Source organism: Chroicocephalus ridibundus, chromosome 2, assembly GCF_963924245.1.
Source record: "Chroicocephalus ridibundus chromosome 2, bChrRid1.1, whole genome shotgun sequence".
NCBI lineage: Eukaryota > Metazoa > Chordata > Aves > Charadriiformes > Laridae > Chroicocephalus > Chroicocephalus ridibundus.
Window position 1 is genome coordinate 105859603 of NC_086285.1, and position 14660 is coordinate 105874262.

Sequence of the window (14660 nt, forward strand, 5' to 3'; positions counted from 1 at the left end):
TTTATCACACCGTATTCCACTCTGACTTTTGTTCAAGGCCAGAGGGCACATCATCCTTTGCAGTTTGGTTTTGCCATCTAAGGTCCCTGTCCCAAACCTGTATATACTACACAAAGTATTAATTCAGGAATATAATATCCCAGAAGCATTTCTCCTTCATTGGAAAATACTGAAGTCATGGACCCAGGCTTTCCTGACTACTTAGAAACTGGGCCAAGAAGTTCCTTGTAAATAATACTGGATTTATTGAACATGTTGCTGGTAATGCTCAATTTTGCTGCATTAAGCAGCACAAATATTCCCTAATAAAGGAATGCAAAGTCGAAGCTATTTTAAATGCCTTTCTGAATAGGTATAAGCTTGCCTGGAATAGATACAAACATATAGATACTTCTAGACAAGTAGACGAGACAGATAAACATGATTGCTTGGACAACAGCGCTTTACCATTGACAAAATACAGGTACAAGTTCTTATCTTTCAAGGAAAAATTGCATTACTTAGCCTATTAATGGAAATCGTAAACTAGCCTTTTCAAGAAGAGAAATCAACAAACATGAGTATTTAGAAAAAAAAAAGGCTGAGCGAAGCCTTGTGCAAAGCAGCCTGTAACTTAGGTTTTTACTACTGCTGCAAAACAAAGTCTTGGTTCATAAGACTCTATTAAGAATTCAGCAAGATCAATGAAAAAGAATAAAAAAATATTAAACAAAATCCCTCCTACGTACAGCTTCCAGACCAGTTTTTATAGCTTTAATAGTGATAAAATCATCATGACAGTGACCTGGCCAGTATAGCCTTAAAAATTTCCAGCTGACTTGGTTGATAGAGGAAAGAACCCACCTATGCAAAAATTACCTTTACACCAGTTTAACTAAATACACATCACGGAATGTTTCCATAATATAACTGCAGAAAAAGCACATCTCCAACTGAAATAGTGAAGCTAATATAGAACTTGTGTAGAGCCAGCGTGAAAACTTGTCAGATTGTCAAATTGAATTAATAATACTCATTACAAACAAAACAGTAAATAAGCTGAAGCTTTTTTCGTCTCATAGAAAATGCATAAAATAGAGAGTCATAGGAATTTCTTCATATACCCAAAAAGATGACCCTTACGGAAAGACAAGAGGACAGTAAAGATGCCTCGTATTAATATATGGTGAATTTTCTTGCTCAGAACACCTTGACTTAGGTGGAAAAAAAGTTATGGGTACAAGGTAAAGCTATGGTCACAGATTCCTGGAACTGATCTTTCTCGAGTACCTTTAAGTCAGTTAGAATTGATTTTGAGGCTACATCAAACTGGTCAGTCTCCATTCCCTCACACACAGCTGAAGTACCCAGGCTTTGGTTTTGGTCATATATTCTGCATTTTCCTGTTTTCCGAAGCAATTGGAATTGGTTTATGTAAACAAGTGCCAATCCCACAGAAATATTTTGGACCATTCTCATTTCAGGGAGAAGCAAAAATGAAAGCTCGGTTACATGGCCATCCACAATGTGACACGGGGCAGGATTCTCATCAGCACATGCAAGTACCTTCATGGGAATCTAAGAATCAAAAAACTGCTTGTAAACCTTTGTCTGTCAAAAACTGCTCCATAAACAGAAGAAGACATGCGTAACACTTCTACTTGTTTTGTTTGGAGAATGAAGAGAATGACTGGGGTGGGGGGAAATCAGACCAAACTTAATTCAGCTAAAATAGTAATTCTACTGCAAGTAGAACTTAAGTACTTCAAAAGGGAAAGATAAACACTGCATAAAGCCCACTATAGATTTATTCCATTTTTATTCGATTTAATAGGGGATGTTGTGGTGGGGAAAAGCATACAACCCTACTGACTTGATTACAAGAGAATACTAATGGAGTAGGTCAGATGATGAATTGTAGAGAGCACTAACTCTTTCACTTTACGTCCTCATGCAGAACTGTTGGTAAACTATAAACTCTTACCCTGGGTTATCACACACTTACTTTCTCACCTGACCAAGTTCTATAATGAAATAATTTTATTATTATGGTCATTTTATTATCTGGTTAACAACACAACACCACAATTCAAACAACATTAAAAAAGCTAACATAACAATTAAGCTACTTAATTAAAGAGATGCTGAAGACAAACTGGACTGCAACAACATATAACTGCAGTACTAACTTCCAACTAAAATCAGGAAAGAGCATAGCCTAAAGTTAAATATCTGGCTCTTCCAGCAGGTACTGCCAGCATACTACCGTGGTGTGATACATTCTGCTTTGCTGAAAAAAACACAACCACCTAAAATATCAGGATGCTTAAACTTAAAAAAGTCACACGCTTCCAAAAAGTACAATTACTCCATACATTGAGTTCAATACAATAATAATGTGTATTGCAAGAAAATGTTGCAACTCAAACTAACACATGATGAATACCAGGAAAAGAAGTCATGATATGCAACGACTCATTAATCAACAAGGCATAAAAATACCCACAAAGCCCTAAAGGAAGTTTATGGACCATGTTCCACTTATGTCCCACTGAAGGGCATAAGCAAATTTAATACCGATTATTAAAAAAACTGATCTTTCAAAGAGTCTGAAAACTTAGATAACAGTAATCATAAATAGCTCACCTAAGTTAAGCAGTGATGAAACTATAGGATAGTGCACACGATAAGAAATAATATCTCAAAATAAAAAACAAATTGCATCGTTCCACTTAGAGCTAATATACTGTTGAAGGTAGTTCATGACTGAGTGGCTTGCTTCTAATGTCTTACTAAAAGTTCTTCAAACGCAGAACGTATTGTATCCCCACGGAGTCCTGTCTGATGAGAGAAACGGTCTCCTGGAATAGATAATGGATTCAAGCACAGCTCCCACATACTGGAGCAGTATGATCCTCCATTTTGGATGCAGTAAGTCATGAAAAGCGATTCATTATTGCTATCTAACTCCAATTAGAAAGTTTCTCAATCACTTTCCAGAGCTGCAAAAAAGTGTGTATCTAGAAATATAGTGGGATTTAAAGCAAAAAGAAGAGCCACCGTCGTAGTATGTCAAATGTAAGAAAAATACAGAAGACAGAACATGAATCTCTACTTAGTCTTTATTGAAATGATAAATGCAATTGGAGCAGTCTCAGCAGACTTGGATTATGGAAAACACTATCTGAGATCAGCTGCCTGGAAAGTACATTAAAACTGTTGGTAAACTCCGTAATCGTATATTCAGCTGAAAGTTTGTCACTGGTGCTTTTTTTCTGACCAATTGAGCATCACCAGTTAGATCAAACAACATCGTGTTTGTACGACAAACCTACAACGTCTGTCTTTGCTGCAGTGTCAGTAACATAATATATCTGAAATAGCCACACACAGCAGTTTGCTGTGTCTCCTATACCTTTAACTTAATCAGACACAGTGTGACTCACAAACGTCTGAGATCATTTCTTACTTTCTGCTTGTGCGAGCTCAGGAAGACCCGTTTAATTTATCACCAAATAAAGGCACAAATTGCTGGTGCTGGTGATTCTGGTATCAGCCTGCAATTGCAAGAGTGAGAAAACTTTTTGGTTCAAATGACATTGTCTACTTTTCCATTTTGCTCTTTTTGACCAAATATTCTTTGATTACTTCATAAAACTCTCTTAAATTCATCACCACATCAAGCCAAACACTAAACAGTGTTTGTGTTTTCACTGGGCTTCGTTTGGCTTTTAGAAACCTGTATATAATGCTTCCTTCCATGACTAAAACCTGACAGGTTATCCATGTTCAGGTTTAGATTAATTATGCATATATAAGTGAACTATAAAATTCAATGCCAGCCCATATTTAAAAATAATTTTTGCCACACCATAATAATGAAAACATAACGTCACTGTAGAGGACATACTGTTTGGGTGAATGACAATACAATACCTATGTGCGTCCTGTGCAGTCAGAAAAGACTTGGCAAGGATTCACGATGCAGACAAAGGAATTCTTTCAAGGACATGTAGCAAAATAACCTGAAGTTATGAGACAAAAAAACAGGACTAAGCAAGACCAGTCTGGAACGGCCTTCCTCAAGCTGGAATGGGCAAAAAAGAAACGCATTCGGAGTTGTAATCCTTCACTTCTTTTTTAACTCTGGACTTGATATTTTGTAATTTAGGGCAATAATTTGCCACTGCTATATGAAATCTACAGTGTTCACAACTGTAGAGGTATAGTCAGTGTAAGAATGATTGTACCATCTGGCCTGAAACTTGAGTTACCTTTTGTCTTTCTTTTTTTATTTTTTTTCTAGTTCTACCTTTTCACTGAAGAAGTGGTTTACTGATCATTCTTGAATGTTTAGTTATGCTCTGTTTTGGAAAGTAAGACAGGAAAAGAAGAGGGACTGTGGATCATGAGACAAGAGATTTAAAACCAACTCTAATTGGTTCACTGTGACAAACGATACAAAAAACTAATAGTTTCTAACTGATATAAGGTTTACTTCAGATGTTCACTATCATTATAGAAAAGGAAAAAAAAAATCACATGCAAAGGTCAGATTCTGTCACTATTACTCACATTAGGCACTACCTTAACTTAACATGCCTCATGAAAAATTGAAGTCAAAATAATCTGACACATTATGGCAAAATGCCCTTTATCTAGCTCATACATCTATGAACAGACACTCCAATAATCACATTCATGCTTTTAACTTTATTTTTAAAGACAAGGTAGTGGACAAAATTCTTTCATTCTTTTCCAGTGATTTTAAACTGATCCTAATTTATTTCTATCATACACAGTATTCCTGACTTGTAATGGTGAAGAACTATGCTAGATACAAGTATCTATGTCTAGTGTTTAGGAAAATACTTCTTACAACTCAGAATACTTATCTGATAAATGCTTTAATTGAACAGATTCTACTTCTAGACCTAATAAAGTAAGCTTTCTCAGATGAACTTGAATGATGGTTATAAATGTTTAAATTATAACTTGGACACTCCTCCCACGTTCTTCTGGTCTGAAATATTCAGCATAAAAGCAGTAAATATTGTCTGGTTGTTATTTTAGTCACTCTTAAAGTATTGATTTTATACTAAACATAAGGAAATTAAAACCTTAAGGTGAAACCATTTTTTTTTCTCAAGTTTACAGCCAAGTCAGGAGAAGGTTTGTTTAAAATATCATTCATAGTATATATTGACATTATAATGTATCTGTTAATGATCAAACACAAAAGAAAATATAGGTGCACTTTACTACATATGCACATAAAAGAATATTATACATGACTGTTTTAAAATGATATGTTTTAAGTGCTGAGATATTAAACATTTAATAATTTGGCAATTTCTTTCAAAGACAACTATTAAAATTAAGGGAGAAGAGGCCAAATGTCAGCTCTGCTGAACTCACGCCTGCTCCAGCAGAGAAAGTATGTATGGGGAATGTGGACTAACCAGTTTCTCCATCTTCTTGGACTAGATGAAGGCCAAATGTCTGCCACCATAAGATGGCTAAGTTCAGAGCTGGTCATGCTGAGGCCACCTGCAGCTAATGATTCTTGCTGATAAAAATCCACTCTGTGTCATTCCTCCCATCCAAGCTCTGACATCAAATGTCCCAGTTTTAGGAGGTATTCAGATGTAATGTTTGCCCTATCTACTTCTGAGCAATTTCAGACAATGAGGGAAACCCCATCCAAACTCTCTCATTTGTGCAGTCTGACGTTCTACAGTACAAAGGTTGAGGCGGCAGAAGTTATGCAAAGCTTCGCTCAGTTCCCTGCTTAAGGTGAAGGGCATGGTTGCACAGTGGTCTACAGAGCACAAGGAAACAAGAGGTGGCTGCTCTGAACCACACCTGCACATCTTCACATCATCAGTAAATTCAGAGCTATTACCAGGACACGTATCAGCCAGCACATATACCTCATTCAAATGAAAGCTACAGTATTTACCAACAACCATTACTGCAAAAAAATACTGTTTGAGATTAATTTCCTTGACTAGTAAATCTAGGCATGAAATGGCACAGTTGGGCAGAATGGAATTTTAGATTTGGGTCCTCTGCTGACCAGCTCTGTTAATGGAATTACAGAAGAGGCTTTCTTAAGGAATACCACTATCAGGAGCAAGTTGTGCCCACAGTAAGAGAAATACTTTGTTTCTTCTCTCTGAAATACCACAGCACATTCCTGTTTGTGTTCTCTCACTGTACTCCTAATGCATGTAGCTGCCAATTTTTTAAATTAAGCCCTATCCAGCATTTCCATTTCCTTTTGCCATATTAATAAAGGCAGTGTATATCGCTATTAATTTATGTCTTCTTCACAGTAGAACAGGTGTGTTTTTAATTTTGAAAACCATGTCCTATATTAGGGGAAGACTTGCCCTTTGGGAGGGTAGGACTTTGGTTGCTCAGCCTTCCACAGATTCCCTTTCTAAGCCTGAAAGAGGTCTCATCCATACATACGTGTCTGAACTGAGGATCCAATAGGATTTCAATGGGAAGTTGGGCATTTAAAAGGTAGTTAAGTATGTAACATGCTTACAGAATTGGACTTTAATTTCTCTGTACCTTATTTCCTCTCTCTTTTGCTACAGATTGAGATCTGTTATTATCTATATGGTTTGCAAATTGTGAAAAATATTGCTTCTATACTCGTGAAATACACTAAAAAAAATTAAAAGGGAAGATCAGTAAATTAAAAATATTCATGACAATTATATACATTCCGCTGTCAAAGTCTGCTACTTTTGTCCATCAAAATTCCAACCATTTATCTTGATACCCTTACTGTCAGAATAATCTTACTTTCCTTCTTTACTTACTTTCCTAAGAAATCTTACTTGATTTCTATCAAGTTTGTCACTGACCAGGATTTTGTTAACAAATGTGGGCATGCACACACACACAAAGTAAATCCATTTTGCAAAGGCAAGAAGTTAATTAATAACTGCATTCTTTGAAAAATATAACCAGTTCTTGAGCATCTGTCCCTATCTTTGTCCCAAATGATACTCAAAAAGGAGTAAAGCATACTTTTATCAGTAACCTTGCTTCCACTGTAGGAACATAAATGAGAATTTGAAACCTCAGAACACTGATTGCAATTACTCACCAGCAGCAAAAATAAAAACTGCTTGTATGGATCAAAATTCCCAAATTGCCAGTGATATTTAAATATTTCATGTTTGCATATTAGTCTGATGTGCTGGTTTTGGCTGGGGTAGGGTTAATTTTCTTCACAGCAGCTATTATGGGGCTGTGGTTTGGATCTGTGCTGGAAACAGTGTTGATAAGACAGGGATGTTTTGGTTATTGCTGAGCAGGGCTTACACAGAGTCAAGGCCTTTTCTGCTCCTCACACCACCCCACCAGCGAGCGGGCTGGGGTTGCACAAGAAGTTGTGAGGGGACACAGCCGGGACAGATGACCCCAGCTGACCAGAGGCATACTCCATGCCATGTGATGTCACGGTCAGCATATAAAGCTGGGGGAAGAAGGAGGAAGGGGGGAACATTTGGAGTTACGGTGTTTGTCTTCCCAAGTAACCATTACACATGATGGAGCCCTGCTTTCCTGGAGATGGCTGAACACCTGCCTGCCCATGGGAAGTGGTGAATGAATTTGTTGATTTGCTTTGCTTGTGTGTGCGGCCTTTGCTTTATCTATTGAACTGTCTTTATCTCAACCTATGAGTTTTCTCACTTCTACTCTTCTGATTCTTTCCCCCATCCCACCAGGGGAAAGTGAGTGAGCAGCTGTGTGGTGCTTAGCTGCTGGCCGGGGTTAAACCACGACACCTGACTAGTCAATAATTTAAAAGTTACCCATAACAATACTGCCTTGACTGCACTGCACTGTTGAGAAAAGTAAAGATGATGACAGAAGGGGAACCAGAACGCGTCACCTGGCTCAACCACACCCCATCTTAACTGTGGTGAGGTCTCATTAACAATACGTTAGATATAAACTGAAGGAAATATTCTGAAGAACCACATAGTGAATTGAACTAACATGCAAAAGCTGCTGCTGAAAAAACACAATACATGCGTTAAGTTGTCCACAGAAATTGATATTTAAAAATATATCACCTGACAGATCTTTCTTTGGGCTTAAACACGTATAGGAAACTTTTGAATTTTAAGCAATTAAGTCTTCCCAGATAAAATACCTGGGAAGAAAAAAAGGTACATTTGAGCATACTACACATTAGTTTCATAAATGACAGTTTAAAACATTTATGAGATTTTTGTATTTAAAATCAACAAATATTTTTTAAAGCTGCACTTATGAGAAATCTAAACTTACTATATAAGTAATATACGGTTTATTTACCTAAAATAATTGCCTAAACTCCTCTTCTAATGAAATTAAGAAGGAAATAATCCTAGAGGAGGAGAGGGTGTAAAGTGTGTTTAAAGATTTAGTTTATGTGATCAGGGACCATAAATACTAATATCTCAGCTTCAATCACATGTAATAGCACAAGATTACTGCGGAGTGAAATTACGGTTACAACATTGTGATTTCAACTACATACACCCACACAGGAGTGGGACCTTGGGACCTTTTCACTTCTGCCTGCAATACCCAGACCCAAGAGCAATGAAAGAGAGACGGGGCAAAGTCTTGACATAAAAGTCTAGACAAATATTGCTGCTCTTTCTTTCCTTAAGTAAAAGGAAGCAGTGGGATGGATACTGCAACTCTTACAAGTGTCTCTTGAGAAAAAAATACTGCAACAGCAATTATGCTTACTTATTAACCTTCCTTCATGGTTGTATCAAAAAACCAAAATATAACTGAAGACGACTTACAGGTTAATTAATCAGCATTTTAAAATGTGTACTTACTTACTTCTTACCCTGAAGATGATATAGTTCAAAATTCTAATGAAAGATGAAATCTGAGATATAAAAATGAACAATAAAATCACATATTTTCCACTACAAAACCAATAAAAGCTAACTGCTATGTAACGTTCCAGTCAATAATAGCAATGCAATCAAATTTATAAGTTTAGCAAAAAGAATCAAGAAAGCCTGAATAAATTATTTCACGAAGTATTATTGCAAGAAACGCTTGAGGAAGACAGTGGATAGAAATGTAATTGATTAACTAAAGAAAATAATAACAAAGAATTTTTAAGAATTAAATGCTGGGACATATCCTACAGATCTGTGGGGGCAGATGTAATATTTACCAAACAGCAAGACATCCTCATACCCCCTCAGAAGGGCTCTGTGTGTCTCAGCATAGTAGACACAGAGTATGGAGGCTTATGAGCAGTGAGCAGGATGGGAAAGACTTCTGTCCATCTCCTACCCTGTATCAGCACAAACACCACTTGCAATCTCAGTATTCCAGAGAAGGGTTTGTGTCGCCTCCCCCCTCCCCCCCCTATCTAATAACTAAATAATACTCCAAAGGTTTTAGCAAACCACTTCCAACAGGACAGTCTTTGCTTTGAAGCACGGAGGCCCTCAGTCCCCTTGCATCCCTGCTACACAACAGCTCAGTCAGGGGCAAACCCGCTCCGATGCAGGTGCCGCAGAAGTGCACTACTGCGATGCTGTTCCCAGCTGCTTTGGGGGTGATTGGTCTGGGCCAGCCCCCCCGGCGCTGCTGCTCTGCAGTTCCCATGCTCTGGTTTTAACAGCCTGGATTCAGCCTCTGCTCGTGAGGTGAAATGGGTTCCCAAACGAAGCTGATTTGTACCAAGGGCAGGAAGAGGTGACACACAGGTGCCTGCAAACTCCAGCCACAAATGGCAGTAACACCGTAAGGCTAACACTAACGATCACCACTGCACTTTCATGCTCAAAGTAGAGCTACACTGCTGCATGAGGAAATACTCTGCTATCCTATGGTTTTTTTCTGAATAGAGGTATAGTGATTTCAATAGCTTTGTTTTGTTTTTATACCCTGACTCAGATCTGAAATATGATGTAATAATTTCTGGCTCATGTTGACTTTTTCTTAACGAAATACAAGCAGATACTATCTTTTGTCCTGTGCCTCACCTCGGAAGTTGTAGACACACAGTGATTCTGCAGCACTACTGGTAACACACGGAGTGCATGTACACAGGCGTTTAGGGCATTATGACCATAGATGAATCCCAGTCCTAACCTGACGGACCCCTTCATATCCTCTATCTGAAGTTCAATCAAAAAGCCAGGGGAGTACAAGTAGAATTTGAATTCTAAGAAATTTCTGGGCTCCTTTCTTGCCCTTTCACCCAGGCACAAGAAGGTCCCATTAGCATGTGTAATCATTCAGCGAGCTACAGTCTCAAATTACCTCTTTCCTTCCTTATCCCTTAGTTTTATATCAAATTTGTATGGGCAAAGTTCATAATAAATTCATTTTATTTACTCAATGAATGATAATGATTTAAGCAATGCAGCCTTCTCATGGTTATGCAATCTAAAATAAATATATGGCTTCAGTTTTGTATCGCTGGGTACTAAAGTTTAATTACATTATGAATTAAGTAATAATTCCTCAAAATCATTTGTTAAAATCAGCTAACAACATAACATACCAACCATTACCCAAGGTAATGACCAATTTTAGGGTGAAGGTGTTATAAAGTATAACAAATAGTTTACAGCAGTGATATTTAATTAAAAAAAAAATGACATAAAGTGTTTGAAAAACCTTCTGTCACTAAGCTGCCACCCGGAGCTGTAGCCTGGGAGTCACTTATGGACACCATACAGCCACGATGTCGTTTGCACCTGGCTGTCCTAAAGTTAAAAACATGAGATTAAAGGGATAAAAGGGATGTAAAAAAGCAGCCAGAGCACACCACTGCTGAATGCGTGCCATTTCATAGTCATGATTTAAAGTGATCAGAAGGGGGGAAAAATGAAGCACAATAAAAATGGAAAATGTTAGATTAATGACACAGTCATTAAAATAAAAAAGGTGGAGTTATATGAGGAATAGATCTTATTTGAGTTATTGAAATTAAACAAGTTATTTTAACAATCATTTTAAAAATCACATTTTACTAAGCTCAAGAAAGGAAGACAAAAAAATAGAAATCTTCATGGGGAATATTTCAAATTGTCAGTGGCTTTAAAAAAATGATTTAAGATTTTCTCTTGTATCTTCTCTTTCAATTTTAGAATTTTAGTTGCCATATATTATAATGGTATTTTAGCTATAAAAGTAGTTTTCCACTCACTGTTCTCTTGCCTTTCAAGGAGACAAACAGTTTTTCTTTCCTCTAAATGAGCACAATAAAATGGGTAAGCTGTCTGGGGAAAAAGAACCCAGACAAACTGGTGGTATAAAGCTCAACAGAAAAATGTGGTACAGAGGAGAGGCGATCTAAAGCATGTTTACTGTATGCCATGCAATTTATTCTACTCGTCAGGTTAGAATAAGAGTTTCTTACTGCTGAATTATCGTTAGGTTTTGTTCAAAACCAAACCCATTGTTACTGCTGTCCCTGATGCTGAACCTTAAGGGGAGAAACCTTAAGGGGAGAAAAAATTTGCATGCAAAACTACGCCATAAAAATAGTAATTCTGTAATAAATATTAGTTAAACAGGGATTCTTAAAAATCTAGGGCCGGATCCTGCTACTGTTCCTTACAACCCTGCTTGTACAAGGTCTATGCATGTCTATGTATTTTAGTAGATTAATTCAGCACTTCAGCAAGTATTCTTCCATCTTGTTGAAAACCTTCCGGAAATATCAACGGCACTATCAGTTACAAAAAAGTTGATATCAAGAGTCAGCTAAATGAAAAATAGAATAAAAATGCAAACTACGGATGCATTTAGAAGAACCAAAGCTTCACAAGATTTTCCTCTCCCTAGTTGATGTAGGCAAACCAACAGATTGTCTTTCTGTCAGGCAAACCCTGATGGAGATAAATGTAAAGGCTGGAGTGCACGCCTAATTTTTACACACAAGCTGCAACCAGACCATGGATTTATGCTTCAAGGCAACCAGATTTCTCCTTGTGTACACTTAAACACTGCTGTTGCACTCAGTCCATCTTGTTTAAATGCCTTTAATACCAAACACAGGCTCTGCCCCCTCCTCCACTCCTACTAATTATATACTTTTTTGTTTGAAGAAGCAAGCCCTTTATTGCTCATAATTTCAGCTATCACTTGCTTGGGCACCTTCTACAGATCAATAGCACGTCGTTAAGTGGATGAAAAGGCTAAATGTGATTGTCATTTGCAATGCAAGGTTGCGTGTTTTTCCCCCCCTTAAGCTTTAAAGCACTGTGCTTGGATTTCATTTTAGAATACTAAAATCCCGTTGCAGGTATACAGTAGCTGCACATTCCAAGCCTTTTGTCTTAAATTAAATATCTGTCATTTTTTAAGGCCAGAATACTGGCATAGGTTATAATAAAAACTAGCATCCAACCTGCAATTTTACAGATTCCATTGCTGGTGGCCATACATCTTTGATGGCAAAACTACATTGGTTGTAGCGCCATAAAATCAATAAATATTAACCTTTTCTGACACTTTCTGCACGGATGCTTTATCAGTCGCTGTCAGGTGATAGAACAGTCAGTGATGTACTGTATTTTTCAGCTCAGAATCCATACCAAACTAAGAAGTCAATGCAGATTAACAAGCCTTTAAATACAAAAATTGGCAATGAAATTTTGGTTCTGTATGATAAAAACTAAACCAAATCACGATACTACAAAACCATAAATTTATCACCGATACTTTTAGCAATGTGCGAAATATAAATACAGTATTTCTATGGCAAAACGAGTGTGCTTGAATGACACAGATGAAATAAATTTGGTTTTATGTTTCATAACATATCTATTTCGGCTTATAAAATTAAAAACTTACACAGTTAGACAAATCCTATCTCTCAATATCATTTAGAAACTCACAGTCCTTACTTTGATGAGACACATTCATAACAGTTCAATACACTTAAACCTCCATTTCTAAACAATGTAAGCAAAAAAATGAAAGTTTACTGGAAAGTGAAAATATGCCATTTAAGTTATCTCCTACCTCATATAACTGTAACAATAACTGCATTTAGATCTAAGCATCTTAGAAGCCTAAGGCCTTTAATTATTGGAAAACATCTTGCTGTGTACAAACCGTACTGTAGCAGAGTACAGCAGTTCAGCATAACAACACACAGACTGATAACCTGGATTGTTTCTGTTTCCCCCTATTTTGAACACCGCAGTTTCTTCTACATAACACTTTACTTGCTTACCACAGCATTAGAAATTATGTTTATTTATATGCAATTCATGTGAATTTTTTTATTAAAATAGGAGTTAGTCCGATAACATGGCCTTTCCAAAACACTTCAGACTTCTTAAAATCTACCACAATATCTTAAAAGCTTAGGACACATGTTCTAATAATTCTTCAAATATGGAATCTAGTAGTAAATCCTTGAATAACACTGGTAAGTGCTAGTATGGGGCTATTTATATTCAGAAATTCTTGAAAAATGAGGAGTATAATTTGGCTGCATTCATCCTATATGGCCAACGTCTTTTAGAAATTATCCCATCTGTAATTTTAAAATCTATTTTCATGTTTCTTTCTCACAATGCAGATGGAGCATTGGTGTATGAGCAACAATTACCTTCTCCTGGAAATAAGAGATAGTACCTGAAATACTGAGGTAAATTAGTGAAACCTAAAAAAAAATACAGATATTAATGTTCCAACAATATGCCCAGTGAAGTCAGTAGCAGGTACACAACAGTATTTGGAGAAAGAGGGAACTGCTTTGAGAAATTTAATGTAATGCTATGTTATGTTGTGTTATGTTGTGTTGTGTTATGTTATGTTAACGAAAGCTAAACTCAAATGCACTAAAAGCTTTATCCATATAAACTTCAAATTTTAAACTGAAGTACAATTTTTACATTTGCCATTTCTTTCTATACCATCTGTACTTCTACATTAGCCAAGAAAGACCTATTTCTGCCAATCAGCATCAGGAGCAATCAGATTGCAAATTCTACAATGATTTTCTTTAAAAAATATTGAGGAAAAAACCCTGTAATCAGCTCAGTTTACCTATTAATGCTAATATGAAAGGATCTGCATTTATTGTGAAAATCCACGTTAGGAAAATAAAGGAAAAAAAAAAGGCTGTGAGTTTAAGCAAAGACAAAGCCTACAAGCTGATAAAACTTAAAAAAAAATTGTAAAAAATTTGAACATGCCTAAAAGTATCCCGTGTCACAATGAGGACATCAGATTAAAGCATTTTTTCTTCATATTGCACAGCAGACTCACCACAGAAAGCAGGCATTAACATTACAAAGTGGATGATCTTCTTTAGGTTGTGAGCCACTTGTGCACCTGCTTCGTGCTCGAGTCCAAGTTACCTTATGCAAAACCATCCCCCCAAATCAGTAATTTTTTCCATTTTTGGTGGGAAGATGGAAACAAAGTTAAAGTAATTCCAGAATAAGGAGTCCTATTCTCTCCATCAAAGTATCATTAGCACTGGTTATACCAACTTAGAACCATTTACTCTTTGTGTAACCGAGTACTCAGCTAGTATCCCTAACCTGACCAAATCTTTCTGCAATTGGTGCCTCTCTTCCATTCTTCTCTTAAAAATTTTTTTTTGTTGCACACCAGCCATCAAACCTGGAAATAGCTTTATTTAAGAAAAATATTCCATT

At 36.7% G+C, this 14660-nt stretch overlaps 1 protein-coding gene across 1 annotated transcript in view; it reads right to left on the reverse strand.

Moving 5' to 3' along the window:
* The window catches only part of ZNF407 (zinc finger protein 407), a 352558-nt gene that overhangs the window by 75410 nt on the left and 262488 nt on the right, over positions 1 to 14660 (reverse strand). The window lies entirely within an intron of this gene.